Source organism: Balaenoptera physalus, assembly GCF_965194825.1.
Source record: "Balaenoptera physalus genome assembly, chromosome: 1".
Classification (NCBI taxonomy): domain Eukaryota; kingdom Metazoa; phylum Chordata; class Mammalia; order Artiodactyla; family Balaenopteridae; genus Balaenoptera; species Balaenoptera physalus.
In genome coordinates this window covers 84,947,087-84,972,907 of record NC_138882.1, presented here as the reverse complement: position 1 = coordinate 84,972,907, position 25,821 = coordinate 84,947,087, and the positions used below count along the sequence as shown (strand labels likewise).

The following is a 25,821-nucleotide window of genomic DNA, read 5'->3' as shown; positions in this document are numbered from 1 at the left end:
GTGTGTTAGTTTCTGCTTTAAAACAAAGTGAATCAGTTATACATATACATATGTTCCCATATCTCTTCCCTCTTTCGTCTCCCTCCCTCCCACCCTCCTTATCCCACCCCTCTAGGTGGTAAAAAAGCACCAAGGTGATCTCCCTGTGCTATGCAGTTGCTTCACACTAGCTATCTATTTTACGTTTGGTAGTGTATATATGTCCATGCCACTCTCTCACTTTATCACAGCTTACCCTTCCCCCTCCTCATATCCTCAAGTCCATTCTGTAGTAGGTCTGTGTCTTTATTCCCGTCTTGCCACTAGGTTCTTCATGACCTTTTTTCCCCCCTTAGATTCCATATATATGTGTTAGCATACTGTCTTTATTTTTCTCTTTCTGACTTACTTCACTCTGTATGACAGACTCTAACTCCATCCACCTCACTACAAATAACTCAATTTCGTTTGTTTTTATAGCTGAGTAATATTCCATTGTATATATGTGCCACATCTTCTTTATCCATTCATCCGATGATGGACACTTTGGTTGCTTCCATGTCCTGGCTATTGTAAATAGAGCTGCAATGAACATTTTGGTACATGACTCTTTTTGAATTATGGTTTTCTCAGGGTATATGCCCAGTAGTGGGATTGCTGGGTCGTATGGTAGTTCTATTTTTAGTTTTTTAAGGAACCTCCATACTGTTCTCCATAGTGGCTGTATCAATTTACATTCCCACCAACAGTGCAAGAGTGTTCCCTTTTCTCCACACCCTCTCCAGCATTTATTGTTTTTAGATTTTTTTATGATGGCCATTCTGACCGGTGTGAGATGATACCTCATTGCAGTTTTGATTTGCATTTCTCTAATGATTAAGGATGTTGAGCATTCTTTCATGTGTCTGTTGGCTATCTGTATATCTTCTTTGGAGAAATGTCTGTTTAGGTCTTCTGCCCATTTTTGGATTCGGTTGTTTGTTTTTTTGTTATTGAGCTGCATGAGCTGCTTGTAAATCTTGGAGATTAATCCTTTGTCAGTTGCTTCATTTGCAAATATTTTCTCCCATTCTGAGGGTTGTCTTTTGGTCTTGTTTATGGTTTCCTTTGCGGTGCAAAAGCTTTTAAGTTTCATTAGGTCCCATTTGTTTATTTGTGTTTTTATTTCCATTTCTGTAGGAGGTGGGTCAAAAAGGATCTTGCTGTGATTTATGTCATACAGTGTTCCGCCCATGTCTTCCTCTAAGAGTTTGATAGTGTCTGGCTTAACATTCAGGTCTTTAATCCATTTTGAGTTTATTTTTGTGTATGGTGTCAGGGAGTGTTCTAGTTTCATACTTTTACATGTACCTGTCCAATTTTCCCAGCACCACTTATTGAAGAGACTGTCTTTTCTCCACTGTATATGCTTGCCTCCTTTATGAAAGATAAGGTGACCATATGTGTGTGGGTTTATCCCTGGGCTTTCTATCCTGTTCCATTGATCTATATTTCTGTATTTGTGCCAGTACCATACTGTCTTGATTACTGTAGCTTTGTAATATAGTCTGAAGTCAGTGAGCCTGGATCCTCCAGCTCCATTTTTCGTTCTCAATATTGCTTTGGCTATTCGGGGTCTTTTGTGTCTCCATACAAATTGTGAAATTTTTTGTTCTAGTTCTGTGAAAAATGACAGTGGTAGTTTGATAGGGATTGCATTGAATCTGTAGATTGCTTTGGGTAGTAGAGTCATTTTCACAATGTTGATTCTTCCAATCCAAGAACATGGTATATGTCTCCATCTATTTGTATCATCTTTAATTTCTTTCATCAGTGTCCTATAATTTTCTGCATACAGGTCTTTTGTCTCCTTAGGTAGGTTTATTCCTAGATATTTTATTCTTTTTGTTGCAATGGTAAACGGGAGTGTTTTCATAATTTCACTTTCAGATTTTTCATCATTAGTATATAGGAATGCAAGAGATTTCTGTGCATTAATTTTGTATCCTGCTACTTTACCAAATTCATTGATTAGCTCTAGTAGTTTTCTAGTGGCAGTTTTAGGATTCTCTATGTATAGTATCATGTCATCTGCAAACAGTGACAGCTTTACTTCTTCTTTTCCGATTTGGATTCCTTTTATTTCTTTGTCTTCTCTGATTGCTGTGGCTAACACTTCCAAAACTATGTTGAATAATAGTGGTGAGAGTGGGCAACCTTGTCTTGTTCCTGATCTTAGTGCAAATGGTTTCACTTTTTCACCATTGAGGACAATGTTGGCTGTGGGTTTGTCTTATATGGCCTTTATTATGTTGAGGAAAGTTCCCTCTATGCCTACTTTCTGCAGGGCTTTTATCATAAATGGGTGTTGAATTTTGTCAAAAGCTTTCTCTGCATCTATTGAGATGATCATATGGTTTTTCTCCTTCAGTTTGTTAATGTGATGTATCACGTTGATTGATTTGCGTATATTGAAGAATCCTTGCATTCTTGGAATAAACCTCACTTGATCATGGTGTATAATCCTTTTAATATGCTGTTGGATTCTGTTTGCTAGTATTTTGTTGAGGATTTTTGCATGTATGTTCATCAGTGATATTGGCCTGTAGTTTTCTTTCTTTGTGACATCTTTGTCTGGTTTTGGTATCAGGGTGATGGTGGCCTCGTAGAATGAGTTGGGAAGTGTTCCTCCCTCTGCAATATTTTGGAAGAGTTTGAGAAGGATAGGTGTTAGCTCTTCTCTAAATGTTTGATAGAATTCGCCAGTGAAGCCATCTGGTCCTGGGCTTTTGTTTGTTGGAAGATTTTTAATCACAGTTTCAATTTCAGTGCTTGTGATTAGTCTGTTCATATTTTCTATTTCTTCCTGGTTCAGTCTCGGTAGGTTGTGCATTTCTAAGAATCTGTCCATTTCTTCCAAGTTGTCCATTTTATTGGCATAGAGTTGCTTGTAGTAATCTCTCATAATCGTTTGTATTTCTGCAGTGTCAGTGGTTACTTCTCCTTTTTCATTTCTAATTCTATTGATTCGAGTGTTCTCCCTTTTTCTCTTGATGAGTCTGGCTAATGGTTTGTCAATTTTGTTTATCTTCTCGAAGAACCAGCTTTTAGTTTCATGGATTTGTGCTATTGTTTCCTTCATTTCTTTTTCATTTATTTCTGATCTGATCTTTATGATTTCTTTCCTTCTGCTAGCTTTGGGGTTTTTTTGCTCTTCTTTCTCTAGTTGCTTTAGGTGCAAGGTTAGGTTGTTTATTCGAGATGTTTCCTGTTTCTTGAGGTAGGCTTGTATTGCTATAAACTTCCCTCTTAGAACTGCTTTTGCTGCATCCCATAGGTTTTGGGTCGTCGTGTCTCCATTGTCATTTGTTTCTATGTATTTTTTGATTTCCCCTTTGATTTCTTCAATGATCACTTCGTTATTAAGTAGTGTATTGTGTAACCTCCATGTGTTTGTATTTTTTACAGATCTTTTCCTGTAATTGATATCTAGTCTCATAGCATTGTGGTCGGAAAAGATACTTGATACGATTTCAATTTTCTTAAATTTACCAAGGCTTCATTTATGACCCAATATATGATCTATCCTGGAGAATGTTCCATGAGCACTTGAGAAAAATGTGTATTCTGTTGTTTTTGGGTGGAATGTCCTATAAATATCAATTAAGTCCATCTTGCTTAATGTATCATTTAAAGCTTGTGTTTCCTTATTTATTTTCATTTTGGATGCTCTCTCCATTGTTGAAAGTGGGGTGTTAAAGTACCCTACTATGATTGTGTTACTGTCGATTTCCCCTTTCATGGCTCTTAGTATTTGCCTTATGTATTGCGGTGCTCCTATGTTGGGTGCATAAATATTTACAATTGTTATACCTTCCTCTTGGATCGATCCCTTGATCATTATATAGTGTCCTTCTTTGTCTCTTGTAATAGTCTTTATTTTAAAGTCTATTTTGTCTGATATGAGAATTGCTACTCCAGCTTTGTTTTGATTTCCATTTGCATGGAATATCTTTTTCCATCCCCTCACTTTCAGTCTCTATGTGTCTCTAGGTCTGAAGTGGGTCTCTTGTAGACAGCATCTAAATGGGTCTTGTTTTTGTATCCATTCAGCCAGTCTGTGTCTTTTGGTGGGAGCATTTAATCCATTTACATTTAAGGTAATTATTGATATGTATGTTCCTATTCCCATTTTCTTAAATGTTTTGGGTTTGTTGTTGTAGGTGTTTTCCTTCTATGTGTTTCTTACCTAGAGAAGTTCCTTTAGCATTTGTTGCAACGCTGGTTTGGTGGTGCTGAACTCTCTCAGCTTTTGCTTGTCTGTAAAGGTTTTAATTTCTCCAAGAAATCTGAATGAGATTCTTGCTGGATAGAGTAATCTTGGTTGTAGGTTTTTCTCCTTCATCACTTTAAGTATATCCTGCCACTCCCTTCTGGCTTGCAGAGTTTCTGCTGAAAGGTCAGCTGTTAACCTTATGGGGATTCCCTTGTGTGTTATTTGTTGTTTTTCCCTTGCTGCTTTTAATATGTTTTCTTTATATTTAATTTTTGATAGTTTGATTAATATGTGTCTTTTCATGTTTCTCCTTAGATTTATCCTGTATGGGACTCTCTGTGCTTCCAGGACTTGATTAACTATTTCCTTTCCCATATTAGGGAAGTTTTCAACTATAATCTCTTCAAATATTTTCTCAGTCCCTTTCTTTTTCTCTTCTTCTTCTGGGACCCCTATAATTAGAATGTTGGTGCATTTAACATTGTCCCAGAGGTCTCTGAGACTGTCCTCAGTTCTTTTCATTCTTTTTTCTTTATTCTGCTCTGCAGTAGTTATTTCCACTATTTTATCTTCCAGGTCACTTATCCGTTCTTCTGCCTCAGTTATTCTGCTATTGATCCCGTCTAGAGTACTTTTAATTTCATTTATTGTGTTGTTCATCATTGCTTGGTTCCTCTTTAGTTCTTCTACATCCTTGTTAAATGTTTCTTGCATTTTGTCTATTCTATTTCCAAGATTTTGGATCATCTTTACTCTCATTATTCTGAATTCTTTTTCAGGTAGATTGCCTATTTCCTCTTCATTTGTTAGGTCTGGTGTGTTTTGACCCTGCTCCTTCACCTGCTGTGTGTTTTTTTGTCTTCTCATTTTGCTTATCTTACTGTGTTTGGGGTCTCCTTTTCACAGGCTGCAGGTTCGTAGTTCCCGTTGTTTTTGGTATCTGTCCCCAGTGGCTAAGGTTGGTTCAGTGGGTTGTGTAGGCTTCCTGGTGGAGGGAACTAGTGCCTGTGTTCTGGTGGATGAGGTTGGATCTTGTCTTTCTGGTGGGCACGTCCACGTCTGGTGGTGTGTTTTGGGGTGTCTGTGGCCTTATTATGATTTTAGGCAGCCTCTCTGCTAATGGATGGGGCTGTGTTCCTGTCTTGCTAGTTGTTTGGCATAGGGTGTCCAGCACTGTAGCTTGCTGGTCGTTGAGTGAAGCTGGGTCTTGATGTTGAGATGGAGATCTCTGAGAGATTTTCACCGTTTGGTATTACGTGGAGCTGGGAGGTCTCTTGTGGACCAGTGTCCTGAAGTTGGCTGTCCCACCTCAGAGGCACAGCCCTGATGCCTGGCTGGAGCACCAAGAGCCTTTCATCCACACAGCTCAGAGTATAAGGGAGAAAAAAATAGAAAGAAAGAAAGAAAGAGGATAAAATAAAATAAAATAAAGCTATTATAATAAAAAAGAAGAAAAAAATTATTAAGAGTAAATGTATTCAGAAAAATTTTTTTTTATTTCTAAAGATAGATTTATTAATTTTTTATAATAAAAAATAAGAAAAAATTATTAAGAAAAAAATTTACTAAGAAAAAATTGTTTTTAATTTTTTAAAATAAAAATTATGAAAAAACTTATTTAAAATTTTTTTTAATTTCTAACAATAGAAAATAAGGAAAAATTTATTAAGAAAACATTTATTAGGAAAAAAAATTTTTTTAAGTAAAAAAAAAAAAAAAAAAACGGATGAACCTAACCCTAGGACTAATGGTGAAAGCAAAGCTGTACAGACAAAATCTCACCGAGAAGCATACACATATCCACTCACAAAAAAAAGGAAAAGGGGAAAAATTAATATATCCTGCTCCCAAAGTCCACCTCTTCAATTTGGGATGATTCGTTGTCTATTCAGGTATTCAACAGATGCAGGCACATCAAGTTGTTTGTGGAGCTTTAATCCGCTGCTTCTGAGGCTGCTGGGAGAGATTTCCCTTTCTCTTCTTTGTTCGTACAGCTCCTGGGGTTCAGCTTTGGGTTTGGACCCGCCTCTGCATGTAGGTCGCCTGAGGACGTCTGTTCCCCGCCCAGACAGAACGGGGTTAAAGGAGCAGCTGCTTCAGGGGCTCTGGATCACTCAGGCCGGGCGGAGGGAGGGGTACGGATGTGGGGCGAGCCTGCGGCGGCAGAGGCCAGCGTGACGTTGCAGCAGCCTGAGGCGTGCCGTGCATTCTCCCGGGGAAGTTGTCCCTGGATCACAGGAGCCTGGCAGTGGCGAGCTGCACCAGCTCCCTGGAGGGGCGGTGTGGATAGTGACCTGCGCTCGCACACAGGCTTCTTGGTGGCAGCAACAGCAGCCCTAGCGTCTCCTGCCCGTCTCTGGGGTCTGCGCTGTTAGCTGCGGCTCGTGCCCGCCTCTGGGGTCCGCGCTGATAGCCGCGGCTGGCACCCGCCTCTGGGGTCCGTGCTGATAGCCGCGGATCGCGCCAGTCTCTGGAGTTCGTTTAGGCGGCGCTCTGAATCCCCTCTCCTTGCGCGCCGCGAAACAAAGAGGCAGGAAAAAGTCTCTTGCCTCTTCGGCGGCTGCAGACTTTTTCTCAGGCTCCCTCCCGGCTAGCTGTGGCGCGCTAGCCCCCCTCAGGCTGTGTCACGCCACCCGGCCCAGTCCTCTCCCCGTGATCCGACAGAAGCCGGAGCCTCGGCTCCCAGCCCCCGCCCGCCCCGGCGGGTGAGCAGACAAGCCTCTCAGGCTGGTGAGTGCTGCTCGGCGCCGAGCCTCTGTGCAGGAATCTCTCCGTTTTTCCCTCTGTGCCCCTGTTGCTGTGGGATCCGCGCTGATAGCCGTGGCTCGCGCCCGTCTCTGGAGTTCGTTAAGGCGGCGCTCTGAATCCCCTCTCCTTGCGCACCGCAAAACAAAGAGGCAAGAAAAAGTCTCTTGCCTCTTCAGCAGCTGCAGACTTTTTCCCGGACTCCCTCCCGGCTAGCACCGAAGCCCGAGCCTCAGCTCCCAGCCCCCACCTGCCCCGGCGGGTGAGCAGACAAGCCTCTCGGGCTGGTGAGTGCTACTCAGCACTGATCCTCCGTGCAGTAATCTCTCCGCTTTGCCCTCCGCACCCCTGTGGCTGCACTCTCCTCCGTGGCTCCAAAGCTTCCCTCCTCCGCCACCCGCAGTCTCTGCCCACGAAGGGGCTTCCTAGTGTGTGGAAACCTTTCCTCCTTCACGGCTCCCTCTCACTGGCACAGGTCCTGTCCCTGTTCTTTTGTCTCTGTTATTTCTTTTTTCTTTTGCCCTACCCAAGTATGTGGGGATTTTCTTGCCTTTTGGGAGGTCTGACGTCTTCTGCCAGCGTTCAGTAGGTGTTCTGTAGGAGCAGTTCCACGTGTAGATGTGTTTCTACTGTATCTGTGGGAAGGAAAGTGATCTCCGCGTCTTACTCTTCCACCATCTTGCTCCTCCCCTCCATCTCTTCACTGACAATAAACATTGTTTATTGAGTGACTAAGATTTGCTGGGCCTTGCACTAGGGGTACAGATATAAAAATACCTGGTTCCTGATCTCTGGACTAGCCCATCATTTGAGGGGAATTGGGAAATAAATAATTACAAAATACAGAGGGAATTCCCTGGCAGTCCAGTGGTTAGGACTCCACACTTCCACTGCCAAGTGGAAGGTTCAATCCCTGGTCACAGAACTAAGATCCCACAAGCCATGCAACACAGCCAAAAAATAAATGAATAAAAAACTACAAAATAGAAGTATAAAATCTCATCATGAGCTTGGCTGAGGCAACTAACAGCCTGGGAGGGCCAGGTAAATCACACCCTGTGAGTTCAAGGTTGGAGGAGGGCAGAGGGAGGAGATGACTGGAAGAGAAAAAGCACAGAGTCAGAAAGGTCCGGCACATTTGGGGAACCACAAGCAGTTTAGCTCCAGAATCTATGGTAAGTATAAAAGACTGAGCTGAAAGAATCTTGCAGACCCAACTAACAATCTGGGACCTCATCTTGAATTAATTTGTAGAATTAGACTTCTGTTTTATAAAATTCACTTTGACAGTGCTGTGCAGTATGAATTCGAGGTGGGCACTCTGGGAGACCTGTGACAATGACAACCTCAGTGAAGGCAACAACAGTGACTGTGAGGGTGATGGGGGACTGACTCGAGAGAGGTATTCACTGGGGCTCCCAAACACCGGCCTGGGTCAGGAGCCTGTGGTTTTGGAAATAGAACTGGAAGATCCCAGTGGCACATTTTGTGTAAGGTTGAGTGGGAGGCAGGAGGCTGGGATGACCCCAAGTTTCTGGCTTAGAGGTCTTGGTGAATAGGGATGCTATCCACAGAGTTGGAGCATAGGATGAGCATGTTAGAAAAGATGAAGAAGGTGGTGAATTCTGATTTTATGACAGCAATTGGAAGCACCAGAGTACATCCAATGGATGTTAACATTTGGATCTGGAGAAGAGAGAAGACTGAGGCTTTGGAATTCTTTGAGGTAGAGGTGGTAGTTATAGAAATGGTGGAAAATGAGATCAACAGCAAATATGTAAAGTGAAAGGAGCCAGGTGACATTGAAAGGATTCAGCAGAGGAAGAACAGGTTATGGAGGAGGGTAGAAGAGGCCAGAGAAATGGGACACCATCCAGGTAATAGAGGAACCCAAGGGCAGAGGGGTAAAAAAGAGGACAACAGTATCAAATACGGCAGTAAAGGCAAATTGGATAAATACCGAACCGTGTCCACGAGGATGTCATGGAATTTCCCTCGCTTAATTCATAATAAACAAGCAAAACTACATAAACATCAGGAGAAAATCACCAATGGTAATTGATGCACAATGAAAGGGGAGGATTGTGAGTGTTTCACACGGGCCACAGAGGAAGAGCTGGATCTCTAGGCTGTGTAAAATCCCATACAAGAGGGCTACCTGCAGGTAAAATCCCGTCAGAGAGAATCTGGAGAACTGCCCAATGCCCAGGGGCTGCAGGAGCAGGTCGCAGGTATGTTTGCCAATATTGAAGAATGCTGCAATCAAAACTCCAACAAGGTGAGGGGCAGAAGGGGCTGAAGAACATATTCAAGTTTCCCACCACAGAAGAGGTCAGCTTTAACCACCTGCCAAACCCAGAGAGCCCCTATGTCAGTGCAGAATAGTATCAGTCAGGTAAGAACCTTCCTGCCCCTCTTCTCTTCTCCCTTTGCAGGCCCTCCCCCCAAAACCAGAGGCAGTCAGGTGAGTGAGGAAGAGGAGACACTCCAAATAGCAAATAGAGAAGATGCTCTCCTCTCTGGTCCCAAGTGGGAAACAGAAGGAAATATAATCTTCCAGGAAATACACCTTCTGATTATTGAAATAAGATTGTTTATGAAAACAGGAACCAGAGAACTGCTTATTTTTTTTAACATCTTCATTGGAGTATAATTGCTTTACATTGTTGTGTTAGTTGCTGCTGTACAACAACGTGAATCAGCTATATGTATACATATATCAACATATCCCCTCCCTCTTGTGTCTCCCTCCCACCCTCCCTATCCCACCCCTCTAGGTGGTCACAAAGCACTGAGCTGATCTCCCTGTGCTATGTGGCTGCTTCCCAGTAGCTACCTATTTTACATTTGGTAGTATTTATATGTCAGTGCTACTCTCTCACTTCATCCCAGCTTGCCCTTCCCCCTCCCCATGTCCTCAAGTCCATTCTCTACATGTGTGTCTTTATTCCTGTCCTGCCCCTAGGTTCTTCAGAACCTTTTTTTTCTTTTTTTACATTCCATATATATGTGTTAGCATACGGTATTTGTTTTTCTCTTTCTGACTTACTTCACTCTGTATAACAGTCTCTAGGTCCATCCACCTCACTACAAATAACTCAGTTACATTTCTTTTTCTGGCTGAGTAGTATTCCATTGTATATATGTGTCACATCTTCTTTATCCATTCATTGGTTAATATACACTTAGGTTGTTTCCCTATCCTGACTATTGTAAATAGTGCTGCAATGAACACTGTGGTACATGACTCTTTTTGAATTATGGTTTTGTCAGGGCATATGCCCAGTAGTGGGATTGCTGGGTCGTATGGTATTTCTATTTTTAGTTTTTTGAGGAACCTCCATACTGTTCTCCATAGTGGCTGTATCAATTCACATTCCCACCAACAGTGCAAGAGTGTTCCCTTTTCTCCACACCCTCTCCAGCATTTATCGTTTGTAGATTTTTTGATGATGGCCATTCTGACCGGTGTGAGGTGATACCTCATTGTAGTTTTGCTTTGCATTTCTGTAATGATTAGTGATGTTGAGCATCCTTTCATGTGTTTGTTGGCAATCTGTATATCTTCTTTGGAGAAATGTCTATTTAGGTCTTCTGCCCATTTTTGGATTGGGTTGTTTGTTTGTTTGTTTGTTTTTTGATATTGACCGGCATGAGCTGCTTGTATATTTTGGAGATTAATCCTATGTCCATTGCTTCATTTGCAAATATTTCCCCCATTCTGAGGGTTGCCTTTTCATCCTGCTTATGGTTTCCTTTGCTGTGCAAAAGCTTTTAAGTTTCATTAGGTCCCATTTGTTTATTTTTGTTTTTATTTCCCTTTCTCTAGGAGGTGGGTCAAAAAGGATCTTGCTGTGATTTATGTCGTAGAGTGTTCTCCCTATGCTTTCCTCTAAGAGTTTTATAGTGTCTGGCCTTACATTCAGGTCTTAATTCATTTTGAATTTATTTTTGTGTATGGTGTTAGGGAGTGTTTTAATTTCATTCTGTTACGTGTAGCTGTCCAGTTTTCCCAGCGCCACTTATTCAAGAGGCTGTCTTTTCTCCATTGTGTATTCTTGCCTCCTTTAGCAAAGATAACGTGACCATATGTGCGTGGGTTTATCTCTGGGCTTTCTACCCTGTTCCATTGATCTATATTTCTGTTTTTGTGCCAGTACCATACTGTCTTCATTACTGTAGCTTTGTAGTATAGTCTGAAGACAGGGAGACTGATTCCTCCAGATCCGTTTTTCTTTCTCAAGATTGCTTTGGCTATTCGGGATCTTATGTGTTTCCATACAAATTGTGAAATTTTTTGTTCTACTTCTGTGAAAACTGCCATTGGTAGTTTGATAGAGATTGCATTGAATCTGTAGATTGCTTTGGGTGGTATAGTCATTTTCACAATGTTGATTCTTCCAATCCAAGAACATGGTATATCTCTCCATCTGTTTGTATCATCTTTAATTTCTTTCAACAGTGTCTTGTAGTCTTCTGCATACAGGGCTTCTCTCTCCTTAGGTAGGTTTATTCCTAGGTATCTTATTATTTTGTTGCAGTGGTAAATGGGAGTGTGTCCTTAATTTCTCTTTCAGGTTTTTCATCATTAGTGTATAGGAATGCAAGAGACTTCTGTGCATTAATTTTGTATCCTGCTACTTTACCAAATTCATTGATTAGCTCTAGTAGTTTTCTGGTAGCATCTTTCGGATTCTCTATGTATAGTATCATGTCATCTGCAAACAGTGACAGTTTTACTTCTTCTTTTCTGATTTGGATTCCTTTTATTTCTTTTTCTTCTCTGATTGCTGTGGCTAAAACTTCCAAAACTATGTTGAATAACAGTACTGAGAGTGGGCAACCTTGTCTTGTTCCTGATCTTAGTGGAAATGGTTTCAATTTTTCAACATTGAGAACGATGTTGGCTGTGGGTTTGTCATATATGGCATTTATTATGTTGAGGTATGTTCCATCTGTGCCCACTTTCTGGGGCGTTTATATCATAAATGGCTGTTGAATTTTGTCGAAAGTTTTTTCTGCATCTATTGAGATGATCATATGATTTTTCTCCTTCAGTTTGTTAATATGGTTTCTCACATTTATTGATTTTCATGTATTGAAGAATCCTTGCATTCCTGGGATAGACACTACTTGATCATGGTGTATGATTCTTTTAATGTGCTGTTGGATTCTGTTTGCTAGTATTTTGTTGAGGATTTTTGCATGTTCATCAGTGATATTGGTCTGTAGTTTTCTTTTTTTGTGACATCTTTGCCTGGTTTTGGTATCAGGGTGATGGTGGCCTCGTAGAATGAGTTTGGGAGTGTTCCTCCCTCTGCTATGTTTTGGAAGAGTTTGAGAAAGAAAGGTATTAGCTCTTCTCTAAATGTTTGATAGAATTCGCCTGTGAAGCCATCTGGTCCTGGGCTTTTTTTTGTTGGAAGACTTTTAATCACAGTTTCAATTTCAGTGCTTGTGTTTGGTCTGTTTATATTTCCTATTTCTTCCTAATTCAGTCTCTGAAGGCTGTGTTTTTCTAAGAATGTGTCTATTTCTTCCAGGTTGTCCATTTTATTGGCATATAGTTGCCTGTAGTAATCTCTCATGATCGTTTGTATTTCTGCCATGTAGGTGTTACTTCTCCTTTTTCATTTCTAATTCTGTTGATCTGGGTCTTCTCCCTTTTTTTCTTGATGAGTGTGGCTAATGGTTTATTAATTCTGTTTATCTTCTCAAAGAACCAGCTTTTAGTTTTACTGATCTTTGCTATTGTTTCCTTCATTTCTTTTTCATTGATTTCTGATCTGATCTTTATGATTTCTTTCCTTCTGCTAACTTTGGGGGTTTTTTGTTCTTCTTTCTCTAATTGCTTTAGGTGTAAGGTTAGGTTGTTTATTTGAGGTGTTTCTTGTTTCTTGAGGTAGGATTATGTTGCTATAAACTTCCCTCTTAGAACTGCTTTTGCTTCATCCCATACGTTTTGGGCCGTCCTGTTTTCATTGTTATTTGTTTCTAGGTATTTTTTGATTTCCTCTTTGATTTCTTCAGTGATCTCTTGGTTATTTAGTAGTGTATTGTTTAGCCTCCATGTGTTTGTATATTTTACAGGTTTTTTTTCCTGTAATTGATATCTAGTCTCATAGTGTTGTGGTCAGAAAAGATATTTGATATGATTTCAATTTTCTTAAATTTACCAAGGATTGTTTTATGACCCAGGATATGATCTATCCTGAAGAATGTTCCATGAGCACCCTAATAGAAAGTGTATTCTGTTGTTTTTGGATGGAATGTCCTATAAATATCAATTAAGTCCATCTTGTTTAATGTGTCATTTAAAGATTGTGTTTTCTTATTTATTTTCATTTTGGTAATTCTGCCCATTGGTGAAAGTGGGTTGTTAAAATCCCCTACTGTTATTGTGTTTGTGTCAAATTCCCCTTTTATGGCTGTTAGCATTAGCCTTATGTATTGAGGTGCTCCTAAGTTGGGTGCATAAATATTTACAATTGTTATATCTTCTTCTTGGAAGAACTCCCTATTGTCTAAGCAGGATCCTAAAAGTCAATGGCATCTGCTAGAGATTACATCCCAAGAGGAAGGAAAGAGCCAGCCCCACAGAGAGTGTTTGAAGAGGCACCAATGGAAGGAATAGAGTTCTTTTCTGACTTTATCCTATGAGTCCTGCTTATTCAACAAGAATCACACAGAGAGACAGAAAAAGACAGGAAAAAAAAAAGACTTCACCTAAAAAGCAGAAAAGGGGAATGCGAGCGAAGGTGAAATTTCTGACACATAGAATTCCCCGGCCTGGTAAAATATACAGAACTACAGGGCCTGCAGTTTCACAGGAAGAAACCACTGAATGGTCCACTGACTTTTGGGGCCTTAGTGAATGCTTAAAGTACTATCTGTTTTCAATAACATTTATATCAACTCTCCTTACTCAAAACTGAAATCATCCATTAACAGCTAATATTGAAATATCTAATCTTCCTGGATTAGACCACCAGGAACTTTGGCTGGAAGGCACACAAAAATGATATGGAGAAGTGGGATTTCAAGGCCAAGATCAGGAGGTAAGAGAGATAGGTCGAAGACAGAGGCAGAGAGAGCTCTTACAAGCCAAGAGAAGACAAAGCCAGGAAAATGCTGAAAAATAATAACTCATATGTATAGTGAACATTTATTGGGGGCTGTTCAAACATAGAATCTCATTCAGTCTTCACAACAACCTACAAGTACAGTGTGGCAGGAGGATGGATGGAAGTGTATGCTTTGCACTTAGAAACATCCCTGGCATCATATAAGCACTCAATATAAATTACATATTATCTTAAGATGGGTGCTATTATTATCATATTTTACTGCTGAAGGAATTGAAACTTAGAAAGTTTAAGTCAGGTACTAGGGGTCATTTGGTAAGTAAAGGATAAAGACAGGACTTGAACGCGGGGATCTGACTCCAGAGTCCTCTCTCTCAACCTGGGGGCCTTGACACCCACTCCTCTCCCCTTCCAGTCTCTCTCCTTCTGAGACCCAGCCACTCAAGCAGCCTGTTCTGCGTTTCATCTCAGTTGTGCCTTGCTGCCAGCTAGCTGCCAACCAAATCCTAAGCCAAACATAAGTGGATAGCTGTTACTAAATGTAACCCTTTAAAGAAGGGTTTTAAAGATGCTGTCCTGTTGACAGTCCAATGAGTGACAGACTTTCACTTAGTGTGAATTTCTTAAGCAAGAAATAGGAGAGGAGAGAAAGGAGAGAGAGGACGATGACAACAGCCAGACAACGGCCAGTAGAAATCACTACATCCTTTGACATCACTGTCACAAATGACTACCTTCTCCATAACCAGATTGCTAGCTTCGTGCCAGAGCAGAACAGCAGGTGGAGCTGGGACTCCCAAAGTGGTTGTAAGAACTGCTTTTCAACAGCTTTGAAGACATAGTGCTCTTGAATAAAATGACGAAAGGAAGAAAATGAGAGGATTGGGCTGCACCAAGACAATGGATCTAACACCAATTATCCCAGGGGCAGGGGGTTCAGTTCTGGTTACCATCACCTTTCATTTAGGTTCATTTGGGTTTTATGACATTCTTTATCCACTGTGAATACCAAATAAACCCTGCATTGGGATACCCCATCCTCCTCATTACCTTTTCTCTTCTCTCCCCCAGTCCTCTCTCTGGACCAGCTCACTCTCATCCACTCAGTAAACATGTGTTGGGCTGAAGTGAACTCAAGATCTCAGGTCTGCCCAGAAACACAAGGATACATCTTTCCAATAACCATTCAAGATGCTTCACTGAAAACACAAAATTCTTAGACTCAAACTCATCTTCTTCTAACACAAACCTGTTCTGTTTCCTCAGTGCCCATTAACAATAGCACCTGGGAGTCCTCTGAGTTCTTAATTATCTTCTTAACTTTCCACTAACCAGATGCCATAAATTTGCCTCTCTGATGATGTTTCTCTCATTGGTACCCTCTTTCTCCCACCACCACTGCCTTCTTCAGACTTGGAGATTTTTATAATTTCTTTGAACAGCTTAGATCAACTTACACTCCACCACTCCATCCTCCAAACCATCCTGCACTTCATTGTCAGAAATATCTTTCAACACCTTAGACATGATATATCACAATTTGAGCCAAAAGTCCCTCATGATTCAGCAGTGAATGAATGCCAAGATGAATGTCTTGGACCAGAGTTCAAGGCACCAAGTGTCTCTGAGGCCCAATTGACTTTCCCACTCTTAGTAGCACCCCAGACACACCCCTACTGCAACCACAAAGACCCACTGGCCAGGCCTTTGAAAAAACAAGGAAGGAACTTTCACAGAGGCAGAGCTTTCTACTCTAAGACAGGATCTGGGGTTAGCCCAACAGGTCAGGACTGGTCAGGAGCATCAAACTCAATTTCTTAAGAATAGACAGCATTTACCTTAGATATCAAGGGGTGGCCACACCCTGATTGAAAAAGACAATCACAGAATGCAACAAACAGTGAATTTTAGGCAGAGACATTGAGAAAAAAGAGCTAAGATAATCCTTGGATTCGAGCCAGGGAGTGTGGAGTGGTAAAAAGAGGTTTCAGAATCTCATGTTAAAAACATAGTGGGGCGACTTCCCTGGTGGCACAGTGGTTAAGAATCCACCTGCGAGAGAGAAGATGGCGGAAGAGTAAGACAGGGAGATCACCTTCTTCCCCACAGATATATCAGAAATACATCTACACATGGAACTGCTCCTATAGAACACCCACTGAACGCTGGCAGAAGACCTCAGACTAACCAAAAGGCAAGAAACTCTACACATACCTGGGTAGGGCAAAAGAAAAAAGAAAAAACAGAGACAAAAGAATAGGGATGGGACCTTCACCAGTGGGAGGGAGCTGTGAAGGAAGAAAGGTTTCCACACACTAGGAAGCCCCTTCGCAGGAAGAGACTGCGGGTGGTGGAGGGGGGAAGCTTCGGAGCCGCGGAGGAGAGTGCAGCAACAGGGGTGCGGGGGGCAAAGCGGAGAGATTCCCGCACAGAGGAGTGGTGCCGACCAGCACTCACCAGCCCGAGAGGCTTGTCTGCTCACCCGCCAGGGCGGGCGGTGGCTGGGAGCTGAGGCTCCGGCTGCAGTCGGATGGCAGGGAGAGGACTAGGGTTGTTGGCGTGAACACAGCCTGAAGGGGTTAGTGTGCCACAGCTAGCCAGGAGGGATTCCAGGAAAAAGTCTGGACCTGCCGAAGAGGCAAGAGACTTTTTCTTCCCTCTTTGTTTCCTGGTGCTCGAGGAGAGGGGATTAAGAGCATTGCTTAAAGGAGCTCCAGAGACGGGCGCGAGCCGCGGCAATCAGCGCACACCCCAGAGATGGGCATGAGATGCTAAGGCTGCTGTTGCCACCACCAAAAAGCCTGTGTGCGAGCACAGGTCACTATCCACACCCCACCTCCCGGGAGCCGGTGCAGCCCGCCACTGCCAGGGTCCAGTGATCCAGGGACAACTTCCCCAGGAGAACGCACGGTGTGCCTCAGGCTGGTGCAACTTCACGCCGGCCTCTGCCACCCCAAGCTCGCCCCGCACTCCGTACCCCTCTCTCCCGCCGGCCTGAGTGAGCCAGAGCCCCCAAAGCAGCTGCTCCTTTAACCCTGTCCTGTCTGAGCAAAGAACAGATACCCTCAGGCGACATACACGCAGAGGCGGGTCCAAATCCAAAGCTGAGCCCTGGGAGCTGTGCAAACAAAGAAGAGAAAGGGAAATTTCTCCATGCAGCCTCAGAAGCAGTGGATTAAAGCTCCACAATCAACTTGATGTACCCTGCATCTGTGGAATACCTGAATAGACAACGAATCATCCCAAATTGAGGAGGTGGACTTTGGGAGCAAGATATATTATTTTTTCCCCTTTTCCTCTTTTAGTGAGTGTGTATGTGTATGCTTCTGTGTGAGATTTTGTCTGTATAGCTTTGCTTTCACCATTTGTCCTAGGGTTCTGTCCATCCGTTTTTGTTTTTTTACTTAAAAAAATTTTTTTCTTAATAATTATTTTTTAACATCTTTATTGGAGTATAATTGCTTTACAATGGTGTGTTAGTTTCTGCTTTATAACAAAGTGAATCAGTTATACATATACATATATCCCCATATCTCTTCCCTATTACATATACCTCCCTCCCACCCTCCTTATCCTACCCTTCTAGGTGGTCACAAAGCACCGAGCTAATCTCCCTGTGCTATGGGGCTGCTTCCCACTAGCTATCTATTTTAAATTTGGTAGTGTATATATGTCCATACCACTCTCCTTGTCCCAGCTTGCCCTTAAATTTTTTTTTAACATCTTCATTGGAGCACAATTGCTCTACAATGGTGTATTAGTTTCTACTTTATAACAGAGTGAATCAGTTATACATATACACATGTTCCCATATCTACTTTTTATTTTAATAACTTTGTTTTATTATATCTTACTTTATTTTATTTTATTTTATCCTCATTTTTCTTTTTTTCTATTTTTTCTCCCTTTTAATCTGAGCCGTGTGGATGAAAAGCTCTTAGTGTTCCAGCCAGGCATCAGGGCTGTGCCTCTGAGGTGGGAGAGCCAACTTCAGGACCCTGGTCCACAAGAGACCTCCCAGCTCCACGTAATACCAAATGGTGAAAATCTCCCAGAGATCTCCATCTCAACACCAAGACCCAGCTTCACTCAACGACCAGCAAGCTACAGTCCTGGACACCCTATGCCAAACAACTAGCAAGACAGGAACACAGCCCCATCCATTAGCAGAGAGGCTGCCTAAAATCATAATAAGGCCACAGACACCCCAAAACATACCACCAGATGTGGACCTGCCCGTCATAAAGACAAGATCCAGCCTCATCCACCAGAACACAGGTACTACTCCTCTCCACCAGGAAGCCTACACAACTCACTGAACCAAACTTAGCCACTGGGGACACATACCAAAACCAACGGGAATTATGAACCTGCACACTGTGAAAAGGAGACCCCAAACACAGTAAGATTAGCAAAATGAGAAGACAGAAAAACACACAGCAGATGAAGGAGCAAGGTAAAAACCCACCAGACCTAATAAATGAAGAGGAAATAGGCAGTCTAGCTGAAAAAGAATTCAGAATAATAATAGTAAAGATGATCCAAAATCTTGGAAATACAATAGACAAAATTCAAAAAAAATTTAACAAAGACCTAGAAGAACTAAAGAGGAAACAAGCAATGATGAACAACACAATAAATGAAATTAAAAATACTCTAAAGGGGATCAATAGCAGAATAACTGAGGCAGAAGAACGGATAAGTGACCTGGAAGATAAAATAGTGGAAATAACTACTGCAGAGCAGAATAAAGAAAAATCTATGAAAAGAACTGAGGACAGTCTCAGAGACCTCTGGGACAATATTAAACACACCAACATTCTAATTATAGGGGTCCCAGAAGAAGAAGAGAAAAAGAAAGGGACTGAGAAAATATTTGAAGAGATTACAGTTGAAAACTTCCCTAATATGGGAAAGGAAATAGTTAATCAAGTCCAGGAAGCACAGAGAGTCCCATACAGGATAAATCTAAGGAGAAACATGAAAAGACACATATTAATCAAACTATCAAAAATTAAATATAAAGAAAACATATTAAAAGCAGCAAGGGAAAAACAACAAATAACACACAAGGGAATCCCCATAAGGTTAACAGCTGATCTTTCAACAGAAACCCTGCAAGCCTGAAGGGAGTGGCAGGACATATTTAAAGTGATGAAGGAGAAAAACCTACAACCAAGATTACTCTACCCAGCAAGGATCTCATTCAGATTTGATGGAGAAATTAAAACCTTTACAGAAAAGCAAAAGATGAGAGAGTTCAGCACCACCAAACCAGCTTTGCAACAAATGCTAAAGGAACTTCTCTAGGCAAGAAACACAAGAGAAGGAAAATACCTACAATAAAAAACCCAAAACATTTAAGAAAATGGGAATAGGAGCAAACATATTGATAATTACCTTAAATGTAAATGCATTAAATGCTCCAAACAAAAGACATAGACTGGCTGAATGGATACAAAAACAATACCCGTATATATGCTGTCTAAAAGAGACCCACTTCAGACTTAGGGACACATACAGACTGAAAGTGAGGGAATGGAAAAAGATATTCCATGCAAATGGAAATCAAAAGAAAGCTGGAGTAGCAATTCTCATATTAGACAAAATAGACTTTAAAATAAAGACTATTACAAGAGACAAAGAAGGACACTACATAATGATCAATGGATCAATCCAAGAAGATGTAACAATTGTAAATATTTATGCACTCAACATAGGAGCACCGCAATACATAAGGCAAATACCAACAGCCATAAAAGGGGAAATCGACAGTAACACAATCATAGTAGGGAACGTTAACACCACACTTTCAACAATGGACAGATCATCCAAAATGAAAATAAAAAAGGAAACACAAGCTTTAAATGATACATTAAACAAGATGGACTTAATTGATATTTATAGGACATTCCACCCAAAAACAACAGAATACACATTTTTCTCAAGTGCTCCTGGAACATTCTCCAGGATAGATCATATCTTGGGTCACAAATCAAGCCTTGGTAAATTTAAGAAAATTGAAATCGTATCAAGTACCTTTTCTGATCACAATGCTATGAGACCAGATATCAATTACAGGAAAAGATCTGTAAAAAATACAAACACGTGGAGGCTATACAATACACTACTTAATAACCAAGTGATCACTGAAGAAATCAAAGGGGAAATCAAAAAATACCTAGAAACAAATGACAATGGAGACACGAGGACGCAAAACGTGTGGGATGCAGCAAAAGCAGTTCTAAGAGGGAAGTTTATAGCAATACAATCCTACCTTAAGAAACAGGAAACATCTCAAATAAACAACCTAACCTTGCACCTAAGGCAATTAGAGAAAGAAGAACAGAAAAACCCCAGTTAGCAGAAGGAAAGAAATCGTAAAGCTCAGATCAGAAATAAGTGAAAAAGAAATGAAGGAAATGATAGCAAAGATCAATAAAACTAAAAGCTGGTTCATGGAGAAGATAAAAAAAATTGATAAACCATTAGCCAGACTCATCAAAAAAAAAAAAGGAGAAGACTCAAATCAATAGAATTAGAAATGAAAAAGGAGAAGTAACAACTGACACTGCAGAAATACAAACGATCGTGAGAGATTACTACAAGCAACTCTATGCCAATAAAATGGACAACCTGGAAGAAATGGACAAATTCTTAGAAATGCACAACTGCCGAGATTGAACCAGGAAGAAATAGAAAATATGAACAGACCAATCACAAGCACAGAAATTGAAACTGTGATTAAAAATCTTCCAACAAACAAAAGCCCAGGACCAGATGGATTCACAGGCGAATTCAGTCAAACATTTAGAGAAGAGCTAACACCTATCCTTCTCAAACTCTTCCAAAATATAACAGAGGGAAGAACACTCCCAAACTCATTCTACGAGGCCACAATCACCCTGATACCAAAACCAGACAAAGATGTCACAAAGAAAGAAAACTACAGGCCAATATTACTGATGAACATAGATGCAAAAATCCTCAACAAAATACTAGCAAACACTATTTACAATAGCCAGGACATGGAAGCAACATAAGTGTCCATCATAGGATGAATGGATAAAGAAGATGTGACACATATATACAATGGAATATTACTCAGCCATAAAAATAAATGAAATGGAGGTATTTGTAGTGAGGTGGATGGAGTTAAGAGTCTGTCATACAGAGTGAAGTAAGTCAGAAAGAGAAAAACAAATACAGTATGCTAACACATATATATAGAATCTAAGGGGAAAAAAAAAAGTCATGAAGAACCTAGTAGCAAGATGGGAATAAAGACACAGACCTACTAGAGAATGGACTTGAGGATATGGGGAGGGGGAGGGGTAAGATGTGACAGGGTGAGAGAGTGGCATGGACATATATACACTACCAAATGTAAAATAGATAGCTAGTGGGAAGCAGCCACATAGCCAGGGAGATCAGCTCAGTGCTTTGTGACCACCTAGAGGGGTGGGATAGGGAGGGGGATGCAAGAGGAAAGAGATATGGGAACATATGTATATGTATAACTGATTCACTTTGTTATAAAGCAGAAACTAACACACCATTGTAAAACAATTATACTCCAATAAAGATGTTTAAAAAAAAATACTAGCAAACAGAATCCAACAGCACATTAAAAGGATCATACACCATGATCAAGTGGGGTTTATTCCAGGGATGCAAGGATTCTTCAATATACGCAAATCAATCAACATGATACACCATATTAACGAATTGAAGGAGAAAAACCATATGATCATCTCAATAGATGCAGAGAAAGCTTTCCACAAAATTCAACACCCATTTTTGATAAAAGCCCTGCAGAAAGTAGGCATAGAGGGAATTTCCTCAACATAATAAAGGCCATATAAGACAAACACACAGCCAACGTTGTCCTCAATGGTGAAAAACTGAAACCATTTCCACTAAGATCAGGAACAAGACAAGGTTGCCCACTCTCACCACTATTATTCAACATAGTTTTGGAAGTGTTAGCCACAGCAATCAGAGAAGACAAAGAAATAAAAGGAATCCAAATCGGAAAAGAAGACGTAAAGCTGTCACTGTTTGCAGATGACATGATACTATACATAGAGAATTCTAAAACTGCCACTAGAAAACTACTAGAGCTAATCAATGAATTTGGTAAAGTAGCAGGATACAAAATTAATGCACAGAAATTGCTTGCATTCCTATATACTAATGATGAAAAATCTGAAAGTGAAATTAAGAAAACACTCCCATTTACCATTGCAACAAAAAGTGTAAAGTATCTAGGAATAAACCTACCTAAGGAGACAAAAGACCTGTATGCAGAAAATTATAAGACACTGATGAAAGAAATTAAAGATGATACAAATAGATGGAGAGATATACCATGTTCTTGGATTGGAAGAATCAACATAGTGAAAATGACTACACTACCCAAAGCAATCTACAGATTCAATGCAATCCCTATCAAAATACCACTGACATTTTTCACAGAACTAGAACAAAAAATTTCACAATTTGTATGGAAACACAAAGGACCCCGAATAGCAAAAGCAATCTTGAGAATGAAAAATGGAGCTGGAGGAATCAGGCTCCCTGACTTCAGACTATACTACAAAGCTACAGAAATCAAGACAGTATGGTACTGGCACAAAAACAGAAATATAGATCAATGGAACAGGATAGAAAGCCCAGAGATAAACCCACGTACATATGGTCACCTTATCTTTGATAAAGGAGGCAAGCATATACAGTGGAGAAAAGACAGCCTTTTCAACAAGTGGTGCTGGGAAAACTGGACAGGTACATGTAAAAGTATGAAATTAGAACACTCCCTAACACCATACACAAAAATAAACTCAAAATGGATTAAGGACCTAAATGTAAGGCCAGGCAATATCAAACTCTTAGAGGAAAACATAGGGAGAACACTCTATGACATAAATCACAGCAAGATCCTTTTTGACCCAGCTCCTAGAGGAATGGAAATAAAAACAAAAAGAAAAAAATGGGACCTAATGAAACTTAAAAGCTTTTGCACAGCAAAGGAAACCTTAAACAAGACGAAAAGACAACCCTCAGAAAGGGAGAAAATATTTGCAAATGAAGCAACTGACAAAGGATTAATCTCCAAGATTTACAAGCAGCTCATGCAGCTCAATAACAAAAAACAAACAACCCAATCCAAAAATGGGCAGAGGACCTAAATAGACATTTCTCCAAAGAAGATATACAGATTGGCAACAGACACATGAAAGAATGCTCAACATCATTAATCATTAGAGAAGTGTAAATCAAAACTGCAATTAGATATCACCTCACACCGGTCAGAATAGCCATCATCAAAAAATCTAGAAACAATAAATGCTGGAGAGGGTGTGGAGAAAAGGGAACACTCTTACACTGTTGGTGGGAATGTAAATTGATACAGCCACTATGGAGGACAGTATGGAGGTTCCTTAAAAAACTAAAAATAGAAATACCATACGACCCAGCAATTCCACTACTGGGCATATACCCTGAGAAAACCATAATTAAAGAAGAGTCATGTACCAAAATGTTCATTGCAGCTCTATTTACGATAGCCAGGACATGGAAGCAACCTAGGTGTCCATCATCGGATGAATGGATAAAGAAGATGTGGCACATATATACAATGGAAGATTACTCAGCCATAAAAACAAACGAAATTGAGTTATTTGTAGTGAGGTGGATGGAGTTAGAGTCTGTCATACAGAGTGAAGTAAGTCAGAAAGAGAAAAATAAATACAGTATGCTAACACATATATATGGAATCTAAGGGGAAAAAAAGGTCATGAAGAACCTAGTGGTAAGATGGGAATAAAGACACAGACCTACTAGAGAGTGGACTTGAGGATATGGGGAGGGGGAAGGGTAAGCTGTGACAAAGTGAGAGAGTGGCATGGACATATATAGACTACCAAACGTAAAATAGATAGCTAGTGGGAAGCAACCGCATAGCACAGGGAGATCAGCTCGGTGCTTTGTGACCACCTAGAGGCTTGGGAGAGGAAGGGTGGGAGGGAGGGAGATGCAAGAGGGAAGAGATATGGGAACATATGTATATGTATAACTGATTCACTTTGTTATAAAGCAGAAACTAACACACCATTGTAAAGCAGTTATACTCCAATAAAGATGTTAAAAAAAAAAAAAGGAATCTGCCTGCCAACGCAGGGAACACGGGTTCAAGCCCTGGTCCAGGAAGATCCCACATGCCACTGAGCAACTAAGCCTGTGTGCCACGACAGTAGCTGCGGAGCCTGCGTGCATAGAGTTCATGCTCTGCAACTAGAGAAGCCACTGCAATGAGAAACCCGCGTACTGCTACAAACATTAGCCCCCGCTCACCGCAACTAGAGAAAACCTGCACATAGCAACGACGACCCAACACAGCCCAAAAATAATTAATTAATTAATTAATTAATTAATTTTAAAAAACGTAGTGGGGACAGGAGCGTCAAAATGGCTGTGATCAATCCAGGGGAGCTCTCCTAGAAAGATGATGAACGGGCAAGTTCAAAGGAGTTAAAATTTGGGAGACTGGGAGAGGAAAGAGAGACCAGGTGTAAACAGAGCTTTTCTGCTCCTAGCAACAATGAGCCTTCCTATCCTTTGAGTTTAGTTCCCTTCACGGTAGTCTGATCTCACCAGCATGAATTTTGAGGGACCTGGGAGAGGACAGGACAGCAAAGGAGGTATTAATCATAGCCTATTCTCCTGTTCAAGGGCTTGAATTGAGCTGAGAGCTCTGGAGTCACACAACAATCGCTATTTGATGATGCAGTGATGAGGTCACAATGGGGGCTCCCCCTTCCCCCCACTCCATCTTCCTCAGAGCTGGGCAGAAGGACCAGAGGGGGAAATCCACCTTTACCGGCACAGCCATAACATCCACCTCACTCAACTACTTGTCAAGTTCAATACCAACACAAAGGGGTGAGTTGCATGTGGACAACTGGAAATGCACCCTGTTTTACCTCTCCTTTCTGGGGGATGACCCACAGCACCCCAGGCATTGAACAGGGTTGAAATGATGCCTATACTTGAGTGAAAGTTTCCTCTCATTTTCAGTAGCAGGATCTAGCTACACCTCATTTGAAAGAGTGATTCTTAACCATTTTGGAGTTCAATGTAATGATCTGTCTCTCCAGAGAGCCATACTGATTTTAAAACAAAATTAGATGTTAAATTTTTATATTTATATTGTTAAAGGAAATCAAAGATGTGCCAATTAGATTCGACATGCAAGTATTGTCAGAGACTGAAAAGTCCTGTCCATATCCAGAAGTCAAACAGTCTATAGAGGAAGACCTAGCTCAGGGCAAAACTTAACAGAGGGGAAAAGGATTTACTCCCTAAAATCATATTTTGTGGCTCCAACATTCATATTTTCAGAGAAACTAGAATTTCCCAGTTTATCTCCTCTTCTCTTAACTTCTTCCCTTACCCTAATCACCAGGGGGAGGAGTTCCTAGAGTGGTCCATGGGAGCCCAGCCATGGTAGGAATTCAATTCTTTTCCATGCTCAGTCCTCAAGTGATGAAAGCAGTTCTCAAGGTTCTGAGGGCTTAGGCAAGACATAGAATTGGAAGAAGTGTCCTAGGTCCCCAAACCCACTAATATATCCTCCCATTCCATCTCCAGAGGGATAGGGAGGTGCCCTTACAGGAGTTCTTTAAAACTGTTGTTGTGCCATGGACGCCTTTAGAAGTCTGATCAAGCTTAGGGACTCTTCAGAATAATGTTTTA

The 25,821-nt window shown here is 40.9% G+C and overlaps 1 protein-coding gene across 2 annotated transcripts in view; it reads left to right on the top strand.

Moving 5' to 3' along the window:
- Nucleotides 1-25,821, top strand: part of LELP1 (late cornified envelope like proline rich 1) — a 39,736-nt gene that overhangs the window by 4,495 nt on the left and 9,420 nt on the right. The window contains exon 1 of one of the 2 annotated variants that reach the window (XM_082450367.1): nt 22,342-25,008. The exons of the other annotated variant lie outside the window; for it this stretch is intronic. The gene's annotated coding sequence lies outside the window, so the exon portion shown is untranslated. Of the gene's footprint in view, nt 1-22,341; nt 25,009-25,821 lie in introns of those variants that run through there. 2 annotated transcript variants of the gene reach the window in all.